The sequence below is a fragment of the Canis lupus genome, chromosome 22 (assembly GCF_011100685.1).
Source record: "Canis lupus familiaris isolate Mischka breed German Shepherd chromosome 22, alternate assembly UU_Cfam_GSD_1.0, whole genome shotgun sequence".
Classification (NCBI taxonomy): Eukaryota; Metazoa; Chordata; class Mammalia; order Carnivora; family Canidae; genus Canis; species Canis lupus.
In genome coordinates this window covers 5,694,507-5,713,418 of record NC_049243.1, presented here as the reverse complement: position 1 = coordinate 5,713,418, position 18,912 = coordinate 5,694,507, and the positions used below count along the sequence as shown (strand labels likewise).

At 51.1% G+C, this 18,912-nt stretch overlaps 1 long non-coding RNA gene across 2 annotated transcripts; it reads left to right on the top strand.

The window, feature by feature from the left end:
- Nucleotides 1-1,271: 1,271 nt before the first annotated feature.
- LOC102155887 lies at nt 1,272-18,022 on the top strand. Of its 2 annotated transcripts, XR_005376238.1 has the most exons (5): nt 1,272-1,431; nt 1,722-1,911; nt 13,067-13,158; nt 13,459-13,594; nt 17,578-18,022. It is a non-coding gene; the product is annotated as an uncharacterized LOC102155887 (long non-coding RNA). The 2 variants fall into 2 exon arrangements; XR_005376237.1 differs by lacking the exons at nt 1,272-1,431; nt 1,722-1,911 and adding an exon at nt 12,733-12,892.
- The last annotated feature ends 890 nt before the right edge of the window (nt 18,023-18,912 follow it).

Below are 18,912 nucleotides of genomic sequence, written 5' to 3'. Positions count from 1 at the left end.
AGCTGCCCCCCAGCTCTTGCCCGCCCCGTCCTACCAACCGTGCCTTCCGTGGAGCCTCCGCAGGCGTCAGGCCCCTCGGACCACAGCGTGCGTCTTGCTTTGTCTTAGCACAGGGCCAGCTCCGGCGTCCAGTCGCCCTGGCTCTGCCCCTCGGCCTCCCACAGCTGACTAGTTCTGGGTCCCCGTCACCAGATTTCCCAGGGAAATCGGAGGGCTGTCTGTCCTGGTCAGGGTCCACCCCTAACCTGATGGGTGGGGAGAAGCACGGGAGGCAGGCCCAGCTGCGGGGAGGCTTCCAGTGGAAGAAGGGCTGATGGCTGGGCACCCCGGAGAGCAGCCCCAGCGCCTCCAGCTCCACCCGAGGGCGGCGCCCCCCTGTTGTTTCTGTATGATTCTGTGCCTTGAGGTCCCCAACTGAAGAAATAGAGCCCTGGGGGGAAGGCCCCCCATGGATCCTAAGGGGCGGGTGAAAATGAAGGGGGAAAGGCCTTTCCAGTTCTAGAGTTCCTGGAATTCCTAGGATTCCGGGGAGAAGGTGGACCACCCCCCTACAAAAGGGAGGAACGGCGTCCCGCACAGGCCGCACAAGCCGGCTGCCTCGAGGCCGCGTCAGGGGAAAGAACCTGCGTGGCGTGGCCGTGGGAGCAGCAGCATCTCAAGGAATCCGGCAGCCGCCTCTGTCCCCGGGCTGCGAGCCGCCCCCCGCGGCCTGATGGTGGCGGAGCTGCGGCCTCCCTGCGGCCTGGGACTCTCCATGCCCCCAAGTCCCCAGAATCCCGGGGGCCAGGGGGTGAAATGCGGAGGCCTGGGCGCTCCCCGGAGGGCACTGAAACATCCCTCGGGAGGGGCCCCAGCTCTATATTCCAATAAAGCTCCAAGTTTTGGTTTTTTTTAAGATATATTTATTAGAGAGAGAGAGCGCGCGCGAGTGAGCATGCAGGCGGAGGGGCAGAGGGGGAGGGAGAACCTCCTGCAAACTGCTGAGTGAGGAGCCCAATGTGGGCCTCGATGCCATGACCCTGAGATCATGACCGGAGCCAAACCCAAGAGTCAGACACTTAACCGGCCAAGCCCCGCCGGGTGTCCCTGACACCCCAAGTTCTTTTTTTTTTTTTTAAGATTTTATTTATTCATGAGAGACCCAGAGAGAGGCAGAGACACAGGCAGAGGGAGGAGCAGGCTCCATGCTGGGAGCCCGATGTAGGACTCGATCCCGGGTCTCCAGGATCACACCCTGGGCTGAAGGCGGCGCTAAACCGCTGCGCCACTGGGGCTGACCCCCCTCCCCAAGTTATTTCTTGCCATCAAGCAGGTCTGAAGCAATCGCACCCATCAACGTTTTCAACGGCAGAAGGAATCACCAGGGTGGTGGTGGTTTCCTGGCCAGGAGCCGCTTGTCGGGAGGTTCCAGGCTTTCCCTGATGCACAGTGGTATGTACCTGTCGAGTATGACCCCCCACAGCCCACGCCGAGCCCCCGAGCTTGACTCCACGCCAGCAGCTGGAGCGTCGTGAGGCCTCCGTGCCATCACCTGGAACCCGAGACGGGGGATACCTGTCCCCAGCAGGGACTGGGGGTGGGAGGAGCGAGCAGAGTTTGTGAAGTGGCTCAGGGCCTGCCACATAGCATCCACTCAATAAACGTTTCTTAAAAAGAAACACACAAAAAAAACAAAATAAAATAAAATAAAAATAAACGTTTCTTGTTGACTCCGTTTCCAGAGCTGCTGCCCCGAGTGATAACAGTAGCCTGCGTTTCTCCTCCCCTTGCTTGCCTTTTTGCGGGAAAGGGCTGAAAGCTGTTAACAGGGATGAGAAGCTGAGGACAGAGAAGAAGCAACATTGGATGATGGCGATTGTCTTTACCAAACAGACCAAATAGTGACTGCAGTTTGGGGAGAAAAGCACAAAGGTAAATACTGGCCAGCCCTAGAGCCCTCGCACTAGTTTAGAGCTCTGGGATTGGGTACCCCAAGCCCGGGTCTCACCCCAGGGTCACCAGAGCTGGCAAGCAGCCCATGACACACCCCCGTCCCTTTTCCTCTTGGGGTGAGTGTCCTGGTGTAGACAACGAGAGGAGGAAGCCAGCACTCGGTGCCCCAGTGTGTGTAAACTTAGCCTTCAGAATCCCCAGGCCAGTCCCTTGGGCTCTCCGGCGCCTCAGCTTCTTCTCTTGGAGTGTCTGCTCTGATGTCCCTGCCCGAGGACTGGCTCCTACCCCGGAGGGGACAAGAGCGCTAGGAATAGATGGAGACGATGCCTCTCCACGGCTGTTCCTTGCAGGGCAGACACTGTCCATCGCACCCCCGCGCCCCCTGTGCCTTGGGGTTCGGAGCCGTGTGAAGTAGAGGTAGGTGACGCACAGGGTCCTTACCGGGCCCGGCACAAGAGGCAGACCTCAGACCTCCTGGAGCCAGCAAGGCCCTCACCTGGTGGCGGGATGACGAGGACTCTGGGCACATGTGTGTTTTGGTGCAACAGTCGGCTTCTCCTGCCTCGAGCCAGCTTGACAGGAGAACTCGTTCCAGACTTCTTTCAATGATGAATAAACCTTATTTTGCAAACAACCACTCGCCGCCTTCCATCCTCAGATAACACGAGTGCACAACTCCGTCATTTATCAAAGTGGAGACTACACCTACACAAGATCTACTTTTGGGCTAGGAGAGGGTGGTGATGGCACAGCTCATGAAAGCTCCCTTGCCAAGTTAATTTAAATTGGGTTGAGTCGCAATGCTAGCACGCGGGCTGAAAACACTGGGACTGACCTCAGAGCTGGGCTTGGCGGAAAACCGCACTCTGCAGCTGAAAGCCAGCAGTGGGTCGGCCTGGGGGCTGCCGTTCAAGCATGTTTTTCGAGGACCTGACAAAGGACATTTAGCAGCTCCTTGAGACCCGCAGGAGTGTCAGCGAGTTCTCGGGGCACCTGGCACTGTCCTCTCACTTGGCAGCAGAGAGACTTGATGAAGGATGAAGAAACCGCTCATCCCTCAGAGTGGAGAGATGCAAAGGATGGATGTGCTGGGCTGAGAGGTTAGCGATCACCCTCACGGCTCTTGGCCACCTGCATGGAGGGAAGTCTGAGGCCTTGCAGAATTGCCTCAGGCCCCGCTGCCTAGAATCTGAAAGAAATTGGAACGATGTAAAGAAATGAGACTGTGGAAGTATCCAAATTAATGATTGTTGAGGGATCCCTGGGTGGCTCAGGGGTTTAGTGCCTGCCTTCAGCCCAGGGCGTGATCCTGGAGACCCGGGATTGAGTCCCACATCAGTGCCCATTTCTTGAGCACCCATTCCAGGGTGTTCCCATTTACTGCAGGCTAGTCAGGCACTGAGCGTTCCGAGTCTGACTCGGTACCAGTACCGAGCTTCCGAAACCTGCTAAACCTGGCGATGGCCGTGTCCCTTCGGTTGTCTTTCTCAGATCTCCATGCTTCAGGAGCCCTGTCCTCAGTGGTGTCACTCTGCCAGGAAACAGGCCCAAAGGGGATTTGCAAGAGTCCTTCTTGCTGACATTTTAAGTTTCCTCTTTCTAGAAATGCGCTAGAGGGACCATTCACAGGCAACAGGAAAATGATGCGGTAATGGCACTACTTGCAGCTCCCAGACCCTGGGGAGGAAGTGTGTGGTCGGAACTGGTGCTGAAGCTCAGACTGCCTGCCCGGTTAGTCAGCAGGGGTGCAGGAGGCCAGGGGCGGCTGGGGACACCCCCTGCCATGTGTGGAGGCCCTGTGTCTGCTCCTCCGACTGCCACGCTGGAATTTGGAACGAGCGCCGATGACTCTCTATCCAGCACAGTGCTTGGCACACGAGAGACATTTAATAAATCTTCGTCAAGTAGATGAACGGATGTGATAACCAAAGTTGAGAGCCGAGATGGAAACGGACAGGGAGAGGAGGAAGATGTCCTGAAGAAAGAAAGAACCAGTTAGCGACCCACATGGGGAACGAAGGAGAAGGCCCCAGATGAAATGATGATGACGGTGTTTGATTTATTCACTGTAGACTGATGGAGGAAATACACTGACAACGTCTACTTGGACTTGCGCGGGAACCTGCAGTCAGGGCCTGAACCGAAAGGTATCCAGCTAGAGACGGCGGCCAGGAGATAGGGGTCAGGGCCACGGTGGAGCAGGGCGAGATGAGCCAGGGGAGTTACGGTTGAAGGGGTTTGGCAGTAAATCCAAACCATCAGAGAGGTATGGCAGTGGCAGAGGCGGAGGTGGAGGTAAAGGTAGAGGTGGCGGCGGCGGTGGCGGTGGAGGTGGAGGAGGTGGAGGAGGTAGTGGAAGTGGAGGTGGAGGTGGTGGTGGAGGTGGTGGTGGAGGCGGAGGTGCCAGTGGAGGTGGTGGTGGTGGTGGAGGTGGAGGAGGCGGCAGTGGAAATGGAGGTGGCGGAGGGGTGGCGGTGGTAGAGGTGGTGGTGTCAGTGGAGGTAGAGGTGGAGGTGGTGGCAGTGGAAGTGTAGGTGGCTGGTTAGACCGGATGCGGGGATTCTGCAGGCAGCAGCGCGGACAGGGAGCGCAGGTGGTGCGGCCCCCTCGGCTGGGAAAGCGTGCCCCTGGGTCTGTGGGAGGGCATCGTGGGGCCCAGGCAGGGCCCAGGCCAAACGATGGCCCTCCCTTCCGCCTCTCCCTTCCTCCCCCTCTTCCTCCCCCTCCTCTCCTTCCTCTCCCCTCTAGCTCCTCGCAGCTTTCTCCTCCAGTGTCTGTGTCCAACCTCTGCTCTTCCCCTGCCTCGGTTTCTCTCCCCGCCCCCTTCACCCCCCTGCAGGTCCTGCGCCCCCCAAAGCTCACATCAGTCCCTGTGCTTGTCACCTGCCTGGACAAGCTGCCCCCACAAGCTCCGGGGGCTGCAACCTACTGGGACATGCTTCCCTTTTGCATCAGTTCCCACCGCGGCAAAGCGTAAAAAATGGGTAAGAGAAAATTAATTAAGTAATTGATTAAAATAAGTCATTTGTGGGACAAGTAAGCGGTTAGGCCCCTCGTAGAAGTTGGCATCTGCTCTCCGACTTTGGGCTTCCGGCTCGCAGCGGCCGAGGGAGCCGAGGCCCGCTACTTGCTCTCTAAGTCGCGCTGTCAGCTCTGTCCCAGCGCGAAAGGGGCTCATTCCCGTGGCCTCCCAAGCAGTGGGCGCGGGTGCCCGCTGAGGGGGTGCTCAGCACACGGGAGCCGTGCCTGTGGGAGTGAGCATCCCCCAAGGTGGGCCAGCAGGATGGGCGCCCACTAGGCCTTGGGCCCCGAGATGCACTGGCCCTGTTCACCCCCCCAACCCGCCGCTGAGCTCCGCCGGGCACCCCTTCTTGCTGCTTCGCCACAGCCCTGCCTGGCCTTCCAGCCTTGCCCCCCTGCGTCCTTGACCCCTGTGCCACCCTTCTTCACTCCCCAGAGAAGCTGATGACAAAAGAGGCCTCATGCATTTTATTTTACAAATTATGGTTGTTTTTTCCTTTTTTTTAAATCATAAAATTCCATTTTCCAGCATGTACAAACTCATCTATTTAATACGAGGAGACACATCGTATATACCCTCCTGCAAATTGCCCCTTTCACTTAATACACAGCGGGCGGGATCCCTGGGTGGCGCAGCGGTTTGGCGCCTGCCTTTGGCCCGGGGCATGATCCTGGAGACCCGGGATCGAATCCCACGTCGGGCTCCCGGTGCATGGAGCCTGCTTCTCCCTCTGCCTGTGTCTCTGCCTCTCTGTCTCCCTCTGTGTGACTATCATGAATAAATAAATAAAATCTTTAAAAAAAAAAATACACAGCGGGCATCTTCCCGTCCTCCTAACAGCTTCACAGGACTTGTGAGATGGATGTGCCATAATTTTACTCAAAAGCTCCACTACTAACATACATTTAGGGCATTCCTGGCTTTGGCTTTTGTTTTCTTCTGCTTTATTTTGTAAACAGCGCTGCCCTGAGCGTCCTGCCCTTGGATCCCTGTGCGACCACACCTGGTTAGGGGGCTCCCGCCTTGAGGGAGCAGTGGGCGTCTTCATGAGCATCAGGCGGTAGCAGTCATGGTGTGTCCAGGCCCGACGGCCAGCGCAGTTCAGCTCCTACTTCAGGAACTAGTGTGTATACAGTGTGCAAATCTGTGAAAATTCACGAGGAGCATGAATTTGTTTCAAATACACCTGCAGTGACCTTTCTCTGCCTTTAAAGATATTTTTTCAGTAACTGAACAAGTTTATTTCTACCTATTGAAGGTCAGATTTCTACTTGTGCAAGTTTTCTTCAGGGTTTTTTTGTTGTTTTTGTTTTGTTTTTAAGATTTTATTTATTTATTCATGAGAGACACAGAGAGAGAGAAAGGCAGAGACTCAGGCAGAGGGAGAAGCAGGCTCCATGCAGGGAGCTTGACATGGGACTCGATCCCAGGCCCCCAGGATCACACCCTGGGCTGAAGGTGGTGCTAAACCGCTGAGCCACCCAGGCTGCCCTTTCCTTCAGAGTTTAAATGTGCTCCACGCCTTCCTATTTCTGGTTGCCTGTTTCTGTTTTTGCTTCAGAATCTTGCTATAGAATCAACTACCGCGTGAAGGAATCAGCCTCCCTATTTCAACCTACTCAACTATGAACGCTTAGCTCCTTAAAAAGATTATACCTAGATATTGATAAAAATTTTGACATCAGAGCACCATGTCTGTGGCTAACAGATCGACCAGGACAGAGGACTTAGGAGGAAAAACAAAAACGGTACCTATGCCACGTCTACCTCCTCCTTTCTAGTCTCTTTTCATCTAGACCATGACTTTCTTCTTAGAGCTTTTTGTTTTCCTGAAGTTGGTTGGGTTTTTCTTTTTTAAGGTTTTTTGGAAACCTCTAAGTAATCTCTACACCCAACGTGGGGCTCAACCCCAAGATCAAGAGTCACGCACTCTACCGACTAAGCCAGCCAGGTGCCCCTCCTGGAGTTTAAATATATCTTTTTTCTTCCCCTCTGTATCTTTATCTAGCCATACTTTTCTTTATACATTTATCTAGACATACGTGTATTTGCCGACTGTCCATACACTCAAGTTTTCAATAATGCTAGCTATTCCATAGAGCTCCTCTTTTCCCTCTGGAAACTTCGGTCATCTTGCTTTACACTGGATTACATGTCTGTCATTCTGGGAGTTCTCTTACTACTTTTTTTTGTTTGTTTGTTTCCCCTTCATTTTTGAGGATTACATCCTCAACTAACTTCCTAAGAAAGGATATATAGGAAGTAAGTGTTCTCCCTCTGAATGCCTGAAAATATCTTCTTTCTCCCTCATATTTCATTAATAATTTAACTGGGGATAGAATTCCTGGTTGAAATAATCTTCTTCAGAAATACTGAGGCATTGGGCCATTTTGTTTTAGCACCCAGTATTGCTGGGGAAGCTGCACCTCCTTCCTTGGGGGTGAAGTGTTGCGAGGCAGGGTATGTAATGGTTAAGGATGCAGGCTCTACCCGTAGACTGCTCCAGTTTCCAACCTGGCTCTGTTGCTATTTGCTGGCTCCGTGACTCCAGTTTCCTTGTCTGTGAAGTAGGAATGGTGATAACACCTACGCAGAGGGCTAATGATTCAGTGATTTAATAGAGTAGTGCTTCTATGAATTCCTGGTACATAGTGTATACTTCCTGAGACTAATATTAATATTTTTCTTTACTGGAGCTTTTTTTTTCTTCAGGTTCTGATGTCCTACTAAGTGTGAACCGTGCTAGGACACCTCGTCAAATCTGTTATATAACATTGAGATCCCCGAAGGGTCCCAGTCTGGGGCTTTCTACACTTCCTGGGCTCAACACTCAGTATGGCATTCAGTCTAAAGACATCCCTTCATCTCAGGGAAATTATTTGTTATATTTCTTTCAAAATTTCCTCTCTTGCATTTTCTCTGTTCTCTCTCTTTTAAGCTACTATCGATCAGAGGTTGGTTCCTGGATTGATTCTTTAAGTGTCTAATCTTTTCTTTCAATTTTTCATTTTGCCTTATAATAAAATGTGTTCTGAAAAATGGCCCCATTTTAATTCTCCAATCCTTCAATTAAGAAGATTTTAGGGCAGCCCTGGTGGTGCAGTGGTTTAGTGCTGCTTGCAGCCCGGGTTTTGATCCTGGGGACCCTGGATCGAGTCCCACGTCGGGCTCCCTGCGTGGAGCCTGCTTCTCCCTCTGCCTGTGCCTCTGCCCCCCTCTCTCTCTCTCTCTCTCTCTGTGTGTCTCTATGAATCAATAAAATCTTTAAAAGAAAAAAAAAAGAAGATTTAAAAAAAATGTTTTTTAAATAAGCTTTAGGCCCAACACGGGGCTTGAATTCATGACCCCAAGTCAAGAGTCTCATGCTCTACAATTGAGCCAGCCAGGCACCCCCAATTAAGAAGGTTTTTGTATTAAAATTATCCCATCTCCAAAAGCTCTGTTCTTTTATTTTTTTTTTTATTTCATGACATCCTTTATAAAAGCTCCTTTTGTGGATTTCTCTTCACTGAGGATACTAATTAGAGGGTATTGTTTGTCGATGTTCTTTTCTGTCCCCTGAATTATTTCTGTTTTCTGTTTCTTGTGAACTGTCTCTCTCTTTTGTGCTGAAGGCTTTCTTGATGATTCTTGCCTAGTCACATTTTTAAAGTGAGGGAATTGGTTGTTTGATTAGGAGCTCTGTGTGTGGGCAGGACTTGTCAACTAACAGCCTTTGCTTTGTGGTGAGCAGGTGGGAGCTGGCCATGGTTCTGGGGATCCTGAAATGCCAGCATGTGAGGGACCTCAATTTGGGACATCACATATTCTCACTGCCCTGATTTTCCTCCAGAGTTTATTCAGTTTTTTAGAGAGAAAAATCCTATGTAATGTCATGTTATTTTTTAGGTAGATCAATCGACCAATCAATCAGTCACCTCACAACTACCCAGCAAGGTGAATATAATTACCTCTATATTCCAGAGGAATGAACTGAACCATAGAGACTAAATAAAGTGCTGTGAGTCACACAGCCAATGAGAAGTGACAGGAGAATTTAAACTCAGGTCTCTCAGGACGTCTGGGTGGCTCAGCAGTTGGGCATCTGCCTTTGGCTTGGGTCATGATCCTGGGGTCCTGGGATGGGGTCCCCGCAGGGAAGCATCTATGTCTCTATGTCTCTGCCTCACTCTTTGTGCCTCTCATGAATAAATAATATCTTTAAAAAAAAAAAAAAATAATAATAATAATAATAATAGTCATTACAAAGGGCATTGCACACAGGTATGTTTCTGAAGCCAAGGACCCTCTGTTGGCACTGTTGCAACATCCATTTCGTGTGAGGGTCAGTGACATAGCTACTTGATGCCTGGCCACAGCCTCTACTGTTGACAGAAATGCAGGCTCTCTGCTGAGCGAGAGTCATTCTCTTAATTTTTTAGTGGCATCCAGGGTCTCTATGAGTCGAAACTGTAGTTTCTCAGCCTTGTCCAATTCAGAGGTTGCTTAAAACCTCTCTGCCTTGGAGCCCTCATCTGTGAAGAGAGAATATAAGAATCATTCCAGGCACCATTCAGGAATGGCTAGTGTCAGGTCATACCAAAAAAAGTCTTGGGGTTGTTAATTATGAAGCAAAAATGATCCAGAAACTCCCCGAGTGACCCGAATTGAATTTTATTAGTATAACTTGTCATTTGCTAGAGAGTCTGAATGCAGAAAGAAATGAGAACATTCCCAACCAGAAAGTGGACAACCTCTCCCCAACACATCAGTTTTTATAGTTGTGAGATGTCATACGTATATTATTAAGGACAGGACTCACACATCCCCAACACACACCTCTTCAGGAGTTGTTTTCTGACCGGAAGAGGGAGGCCTTTGCACTCATAGGAAAAGAAAACTTCTGGTACACATGTAAAAAGTGGTTCAAGTATTCATTTTCAATAACATTAAACAAGATAAAACGTACATTTGAAAAGATATTTAAGTGGACATTCTTTTTTCTCTTTAAGTTTTTTTGGAGAGAGAGCATGAGACAGTGGGGTAGGGAAGGGCAGAGGGGGAGGGAGAAGCAGGGAGCCCAACCTGGTATTCAGTCCAAGGGCCCCGAGATCATGACCTGAGCCAAAGGCAGATGTTTAACCAACTGAGCCCCCCAGGGACCCCTTAAACGTGCATCCTGAAAACAAGCCAAGCAGTAGACAGCCTCCAAGGGCCTCTTGGATGGTCCCTACCTTCTGGAATTCACACCCTTGGGTGGTCCCCCTCCCATGTTGAATATGGCTGACCTGTGTAAGCATTAGATGTCGAGGGAATGATGGTGTGTGACTTCCAAAGCTAGATCCTAGAAGATATTGTGGTTTCTACCTTGCTGTCTGTTGGATCTCTCACTGTGGGCAAAACCAGCTGCCTCACTGGGACACTCAAGCAGTCCTATGATGACCCACGGGGTGAGGAATTAAGGCTCCCTACCAACAGTCATGTGAAGGAGCTTCTTGGAAGTGGATCCTCCAGCCCAGCCAGACTCAGATGATGGCAGACCCAGTTAACATTTTGACAACTTGATGAGAGAGGCCCCAAGCTAAAACTACCTAGCTGAGTCACGCCCCAGCTCTTAAACCTATAGAAGCTGCCAGATAATAATAAGTGTTTATTGTTTTAAAACACTACGTTTGAAAAAAAAATAATAAAACACTACGTTTGGGTGTTACACAGCAATAAATATTTGATACAGTGAGTCACAGTAAACAAGGCTAAGGAGATTCAGAGAGGTATTTGAAAATAAAAGGAATCCCAGTATTTATTCAGAACTTTTAACTTTTAGGGGCACCTGGGTGGCTCAGTGGTTTAGTGTCTGCTTGTGGCTCAGGCTGTGGGAACCCGGGGTCCTGGGATCGTGTCCCACATTAGGCTCCCCGCAGGGAGTCTGCTTCTCCCTCTGCCTGGGTCTCTGCCTCTCTCTCTCTCTCTCTCTCTCTCTCCTGAATAAAGAAAAAAAAAAACCCAAAATATAAAAACTTTTAACTTTTAGAACATGTTAAGAAGCTCTTTGGATTCTGCGGAGCTGCTCCCACTCACCTGTGGATGGACACCCCCCCTCGCATCCATATCTACCTGTTCATTAGGCTGTAACCACACTGCTGGGGAACCGCTGCAAGAACCTGGGAGGTGGACAAGTTGAGAGAGGGGAGACGGAGCCTCCCCCTCAGCAGCAAACCACAACAGAAAACAAGGCCCAAGACTTTAAAATCCAACAGTGGGCGTGAGCCCAGTCACCTTCCAGTTCACACCGGTGGACCCAGGGTCCCCAGCCGTGCATCCCACACACCACCTTCCCGGGAGGAGACGCCCAAGCGCTGGAACAGCCCGGGAGCTGCCTGCGTCTCACGAGTCTTTAGAACGAACTAGGCCCCGGAGTTTTGTAGGAAGCGGGCATGGGCGCCCCCTGCTGGCGTCCGAGGAATTACACCTCCCGAGCCCCGGGCCCTAGGAGTACGTGGCCAGGTGGGGGGTTAACTTAGGGAAGCCGCACCCGGGCGGTGATTTCCAAAAAGAAAAATTCACCTAAGTACCTTTTCTTTTTTTAACCTATTGCAGATATTTTTCATTCTTTCCCCCACGTGTATCTATACCCTAGTGGCGCAACTAATGGGTTGCAGTTACTGGTTGTACACATTTTGGTGAAATCATAGCAGCCTCCCTGCGCAGTCTAATTCCCTTGGCAAGCCTTGGAGAAGTGCTTGAAAAGTTTGTTAAGTTTTTCTTGAGAGCCAGAATGACAACTACTGACTCAGCTGCCCTTATATACTTGATTTTGGTTGGTTCCAGGAGACCCCGGGGCAAGATTTCAGACATTCACTATCCGTTTGTTTTCCCTTCCCACCCTGCACCCCCACCATGTCAGCATTTTGCTTGCCTTTGCCTTTTTTTTGAGGGGGGGGGCGGTTAGAAAAGGGCAGGAATAGGGGAGGCTAAATAATCGCAAAAAGATACAAAAGGGTGACAGCACATGTGTAGAGAGCTTTAGAGACCTCGAATCCCAAGGTGATGCACAGGAACCTTGCACGGCAGGTGTCAACACCCTCGGGAAGAGGAAGTTCACAGGAGCTCAGAGTAACCACCTTGGCCGTCTCAGAGTGTCCGCAGCATAAAATAGAATTAGACTGAGCTTAATGCACCAACAGCATCATTTCCCTTCATCCCCAAAGGAATGTTTGGCATCTTTCTGCAAAGACCTATCTAGAAGCAACACTTCTCTCCCTCTGTCCCTCTGTCCCTCTGTCCCCCCTCCCTCCCTCCCTCTCCCCCATGCGCCCCCCCCAACACCCCCCCCCGCCCCCGTCATGGTGCATTTCCACCGGCGCTTGGTGCTGCTGAGCCCGAGCGAGTCTGGGCTCCTCCCGCGGGGCTCCCGTCCCGGCCGGAGGGAAGCGGAGCGCAGCCCTTGGTCTCCCCGGGGTCTCCCGGCCGCGGTCCCCTCCAGGGGGAGCGGGGCACCCCGCGGAGTCCCAGCCCCCCCGCCCCCCCGCGGCCCCTCCCCCGCGGTCGCGCCCTGCGGCGTCGCCTTGGCTTTCCTGCTCCCGCTTCCTGCGCGCGCCGCCGGGGAACCCGCTTGGCGGAGGAGCCGCGGCTGGGGGGCTGGGGGGGCCTGGGGGGCCTGGGGGGCTGGCGGCGCGGAGCGAGCTGCGCTCCCCACCCCCGGCCCTCCTGCCGCCCCGCGGCCCCGGCCCGGCCCCCGGCCCTGTCCCCCATCCCTGTCCCCGTCCCTGTCGCCATCCCTGTCCTGACCTGTCCCCATCCCTGTCCTGCCCCAGTCCCCGTCCCTGTCCCCCGTCCCCTGCCCCAGTCCCCGTCCCTGTCCCCGTCCTGTCCCCGGCGGCCCCGCCCCCGCACTCGGGGGAAGCCGGGTCCTGCCCAACCCCAGCTCCCGGAGGCCTGCGCTCTGTGCTGCCGGCACAGGTGGCCGGGGCGGGGGTCCCAGGGCGGGGAGTGGCCGCGACAGAGGCTGGGGGGGTGGGTGGGGGCCAGGACGGACAGGGACAGGGATCTGGCCATCGCCCGGCCCACGGAACTCCAACCCGGTCTCCAGGGCCGTGGGTGTGGTTCTGAACTGTGGTCTTTGATTTTTCCTAGGATGATGTGCAAGGGGGTCCACAAGTCGCCCCCCAAAGTCTGTGTCCTTTGAATGTTTCCAGAAGATTTGGCGCTGCACCAAAAGCAGACAGGTAAACACCTGTAACCATCACCCTGTGACGGTCCCTTCCCCCACCAACGTCTTGAAATGCGTCCCTCCTGGGGCAAGCAAGCATCGTGGGCAAGCCAGCGGCCTGGCCTTTTACTCTCTTCACAAAGTCAGAGGACACCTCGCGGGGAGGGGGGACATCTGCTTTACAGAAATGTGAATTTTAGGCCCCTTCCTGGCGTTCCTTCTTTCCAGATGAAATTTTGCTTAATGGCAACACTCTTGTTAGATTTTAAGCCCCCAGTCTCTTCTGATGCGAGTTCCTATTTTGTAATTTATTCAGCAAATATGTATGAAGTGCCTACTGGAGAGTATTCTGAACACCAAAACTGAAAAGAAGAAGAAAAAAAAAAATACACGTCCCTGGGTTCGTGGAACTTTCACTCTGTTGGGTGCACCGGGAGATTAGACAGCAGCAGGTAAGTGTGGTCAGCAGGTGACCCCACGTGGAGTGGGGTTGCTCCGTTGGGTGGTTGGTTAGGAAAGGCCTTCCTTTCTGGCAGGATGGCTGAGGCCTTAGGAGAGGAGGGGGAGCCACGCGGAACTCCCGGGGACAAGCAAGCAGAGGGAGGTGCTGGAGATGAAATCATGGGGGATGGGGCCGCATCCCGGGGAGCCTCCTCCGGGGAGGTGGGAAGCTGTGAAGGGGTCACAGAGGAGTGACCCGGCAGAGGGGTCCCTGAGGTTGTCAAGGCTCAGGGGAGAGCAGACTAGGCCCGGGGCAGAGGCGTCAGCCAGCAGGTGGGTAGTGACAGGTGGAAGGTGCCAGTGGCTTGCCTGCCCCCTACCTCCACCCCTGTGTTCACTGTGAAGATGGTGACAAGTGGTCATTGCCTGGGTGTACAGGAAAGATCCAGGTTTTGTAGGGCCTAAAGCTGATATCACTGGGGAGGCCCTATTGAAGGCAACAAACATAAAATTATGACTCCAAAGTTAGGTATGAAAATTAATATTATAAGGAGTTCTTGCCCCGGGGTCCATGAACACCCCTTCCCACCTCCTATGGATAAAATCCAGGAGGTAGGGGCACCTGGGTGGCTCAGTGGTTGAGCCTCTGCCTTCAGCTCAGGTCATGATCCTGGGGTCCTGGGATCCAGTCCCACATCAGGCTCCCCACAGGGAGCCTGCTTCTCCCTCTGTATCTTTCATGAATTAAAAAAAAAGGGGGTGGGCACGCCTGGGTGGCTCAGTGGTTGAGCCTCTGCCTTCGGCCCAGGGCGTGATCCTGAAGACCCGGGATCGATTCCCACATCGGGCTCCCCGCATGGACGCTGCTTCTCCCTCTGCATGTGTCTCTGCCTCTCTCTCTGTGTCTCTCATGAATAAATAAATAAAATCTTAAAAAAAAAGGCCACACTAGCACTAAGTAAGACTTTCTCTCCAACCCAAGCAGAAGGACCCAAGGAGAATTCAATGGCAAAAGAAATAATAATAATTAAAAAATAAAAATCCAGGAGGTATGCACTTGGGTAGGAAAAAAAAGTACATTTTCATTAACCTCTAGCTGAAAATTAGTAATTTTTTCAATCCTAAATGCAGGCAACACAGCACAGTAGTAAGACCAATACCTATGACTTTGTCACTAACAAGTTACTTAGGACAACATAGTTGTACAAATAGCTCAGAGTATCCTTCACACTCGTCATTTCTTTAATATTTTAGTAGTTATTAGACCTGTCAGTGAATCTTCTCATTTAATGCACTAAGAAGCAAATATGACTTTATTATAAGTTTGTTTAATACTGTGATAACTGTGTTTCAGTGGTGTCCTTTGTAATCATATGTACTTTATTTTACACATTTAAAAATATTATTTTGAGAAGAGGTTCATAGGCTTCACCAGGCTACCACAGAGGGCCATAGGAAAGGAAAGGACTAAAAACCCATGGTTTAGAATGAAAAAATAAATTTAAAATATTCCTATTTATTTATTTATTTATTAAATATATATATAAAAACCCACATAGTCAATCCACCAAAAACGTCTATTTTGAGTTGAGTTGGAGAAGACCCCAGAATTCTCCATCCCAATCTAACATGATGCGCTGAGCGTTGGCGAACTGCGGTTGCATCATGGCTGTTCGGGGTGTGTCTGGGGGTGCGGGGCTGTGTGCTGGAGGCGGGGATGGGGGGCACTCGGGAGAGTCATGTCGGTCTGGAGCTTTCGAGATGGGTGGGTTTGGCCAAGTAGAGGATGGAAGAGGAGGCGGTAGGAGACAAACAGAAGGGGATGGATGCAGGACAGCGGGGGGCTGGGGGGCTGGCTAAGGTTCAGGGAGGGAGAACCCAGAGCAGGTGGGGCGCAGGCTGCTGAAAGGCTGGGTTGAGGAAGGTGAGCATTTCATGTCGGCTACCGGAAACCATCAGGCGCTAAAATGTTAATGGTTTATCTTTTATTAATGTGCTAATCTACTGGGAAGGCTTGTGGGTTTTTTTTAGGATTTTGTTTATTCATGAGAGACATATGGAGAGAGGCAGAGACACAGCAGAGGGAGAAGCAGGCTCCCTGCGAGGACCCTGATGCAGGACTCGAACCCAGGACCCCGGGGTCACGCCCTGGGCCGAAGGCCAACGCTCAACCACTGAGCCACCGGGCATCCCAAGGCTTGCATTTTAAAAAAGGCCTATTGGAGCCCCAAAAATGTGACCCAAAGGCAGACCTTTTTACTTTTTTAATTTTTGATTATGGAAATTTCAGTAATATAATGAACCTTTATGTTCCCATCATCCAGCCTCAGGAGTTACCAACTTATTGCCAGTCTGGTTTCATCTATATCACCATCCACTTCTCTCTTGCTCCATAATCTAAAAGATGGACTAAAAAAAAAAAAAAACAAAAGCAAAAGCAAAACCCATAATATCAACATCATAGATTTTTTTTTACAAGTTACTCCAATTGGGATCCAAAAAAGGTCCATAAATTGCAATGAGCTGATCTGTCTTTTTAGTCTCTTAATCTATAGTTTGACTCTTTTTTCTTTCAATTTATTTGTTTAAAAAAAAACAATTATTTGCTCTTTAGAGTTCCCCTTCTCCACCACCGCCACCACCACCACCAGTCAGGATTTTGCGACGGCATCACCGTACTGAGTCTAATACATCCTCTGTCCCTGGGGTGGCCGTACTTTGATACTAGCTTCAGGTTTGCTCTTTTTCACAAGATAGTCTCATAGCTGGCATCATGTCCTTTCATCAGGAGGCACTTAAATGCTGGTTGTCTCTATTTGTGAAATTACCAATTGTTGATTCTCAATTCCTAAATAGGAGTGGATATTTAATGATGGAATGTCAAAAAAAAATGATGGAATGTCAGATATGCAGGCACATCACTTGGAGGAGGGCTGTGTTGAGGGTACAGAGAACCAAGATATCTTGCCACCCTTTGAATTACACCACACATCACATAGGTGGACAAGTTCTTAGTCTGCTTTTCTTTTTTTTCCTGTTTACTTATTTATATTATTTTTATTTTTTAAGATATTTCTTTATTTATTAGAGAGAGAGAGAGAGCAGGAGCCAGGGGAGGGCAGAAGGAGAAGGAGAAGCAGGTGCCCCACTGAGCAGAGAGCCCGACGTGGGGCTCAATCCCAAGACCCTGAGATCATGACCTGAGCCGAAGGCAGATACTTAACTGAGTCTGTTTTCTTTCTTTTTTAAATAAATATTTTAAATTTTTAAAAAATTTTTTAAAGATTTTATTTATTCATTCACGAGACACACAGAGAGAGAGGCAGAGACAGAAGCAGGCTCCATGCAGGGAGCCCAGCACGGGGCTCGATCCCCTGTCTCTAGGATCACACCCCAGGCCAAAGGTGGTGCTAAACCACTGAGCCACCAGGGCTGCCCCTGAGTCTGTTTTCAAATGAGGCTGTTGCAAAGGAGCTACTGTGGCCACCACTAGCTTCCTCCTCTCCGAGTGATTTACCTACCCCCTTTTCTCAAACACCAGATATGCTGGCCTTTCCATGCCCTACACATTGCATTCCTTAACATTCACCGGATACCTGCCCTATGCAAGGAACTCAACTAGGCCCTGTGAGGGTGGGGAGCCTCCACACTGGAGCCTGCCATTAGGGACACGTAGAGACAAGCTGTAAGACTGACAGAATGGTATGGCTCTGGGGCTTTCCAAGGGGGAGGAGTCACCTCTAACCACGAGGGAGAAGGAGGGCTTGTGGAGTCAGTGCTTGAACCCAGCTAAGGTACATGGAAAGATCTGGAAAGGGGTGCTGCAGGCCAAAGAATCAACCTGAAGGAAGGCACGGAGGCAGGAGATCTTAGGATGCGTCTGAGAAAAAGAAAGTAGTTCAGTTTGGCTCAAAGGTGGGTAGGAGGAATGGGAGGAGATTGAAAGAGTGGGAAAATGGGTTTGGCGTTCGACATTCACCTGTTTGCGGTACAGCCCCGGCCACTCCACTCACTGGCTATTTATCCGAGAGAAGTGAAACGTGACGTCCACCCAGAGGCTAATACACAGATGTTCGCAGAGGCCTTCCCCACAGTAACCCCCAACTAGAAACACCAGGAGGAGCCAAGGGGAGCACCGTACTGCAATACAAAGGGAAAAATTACGGACACGTCCCCACCGTGGATGCATCTCAGAATCATCACAACACGTCAAAGGAGAGCGCAAAACTGATCTCTAGTGACGGAAGCGGTGTGCGAATTGGGCCCTAGACCCGGGCCCAACAGACTACGCGGGCCACAGGGAATCTCTTTGTACCGTGATTGTGGTGGTGGTTCCAGGGGTGTAGACATCTGCCCGCGTCCATCACATTGTACACCCGGAAACCATACCGTTGCTTGTGTATAAATGATCCCTCAATAAAATGTGCTGTTTTATTTTATTTTATTTTTTTTTATTCACAAGAGACACAGGGAGAGAGAGAGAGGCAGAGACACAGGCAGAGGGAGAAGCAGGCTGCATGCAGGGAGCCCGACCTGGGACTCTATCCTGGGCCCCCAGGATCACACCCTGGGCTGAAGGCCGCGCTAGACCACTGAGCCACCTGGGCTGCCCCAAAATGTGCTGTTTTAAAAGTGCATTGGGGACACACTGTGGAGGTGTTTTGTTTTGTTTTGTTTTTGTACCATGGAGGTTTTTGAAAGGTCGTAAGACTGTGAAAAGAAGGGGTGAAACGCAGGGATCACAATGTGCGGAATTCAAAACTAGGTCAGATTCAGGCCAGTATTGCCTCGAGCAGAGCTACTCAACATGTGGTCCACAGCCTGGGGCAGAAATTGAGAGTTAATAAAGGATAAATTGAGGCCCATTTAAAAAAATTTTTAGAGTCTATTTGAGGAAGAAATGAGTTGAGTTGGGCATGGCCAAAGCAGAAGTGGTTGGGAGCATCCCGCCAACTTAGTTGGCTGTAGCTTCAGTGGTTGCGTGCTTCTGGGGAGCAGGGGCGGGGGTGGGGGGGGGTGCGGGGGTGGTGATTGGTTGTCTTTAGGTTTTGATTTCCTAGCCTTGAGGCATGGACAGGGGGTAGGTTTGTTTGGCTTTGCTTAGATGGGCTGCTAAGGTATTAGAGCCACCTCAGTCTACTGGCCTCATTGTTTAGTTAATTTAACAGGATTTAGACACTTTAAAAAAAAAGATTTTTATTTATTCACGAGAGACACACAGAGAGAGGCAAAGACACAGGCAGAGGGAGAAGCATGCTCCCTGCGGGGAGCCCAAGGCAGGACTGGATCCCAAAATCCTGGGGGAGGGAGGGGGGGCATGACCTGAGCT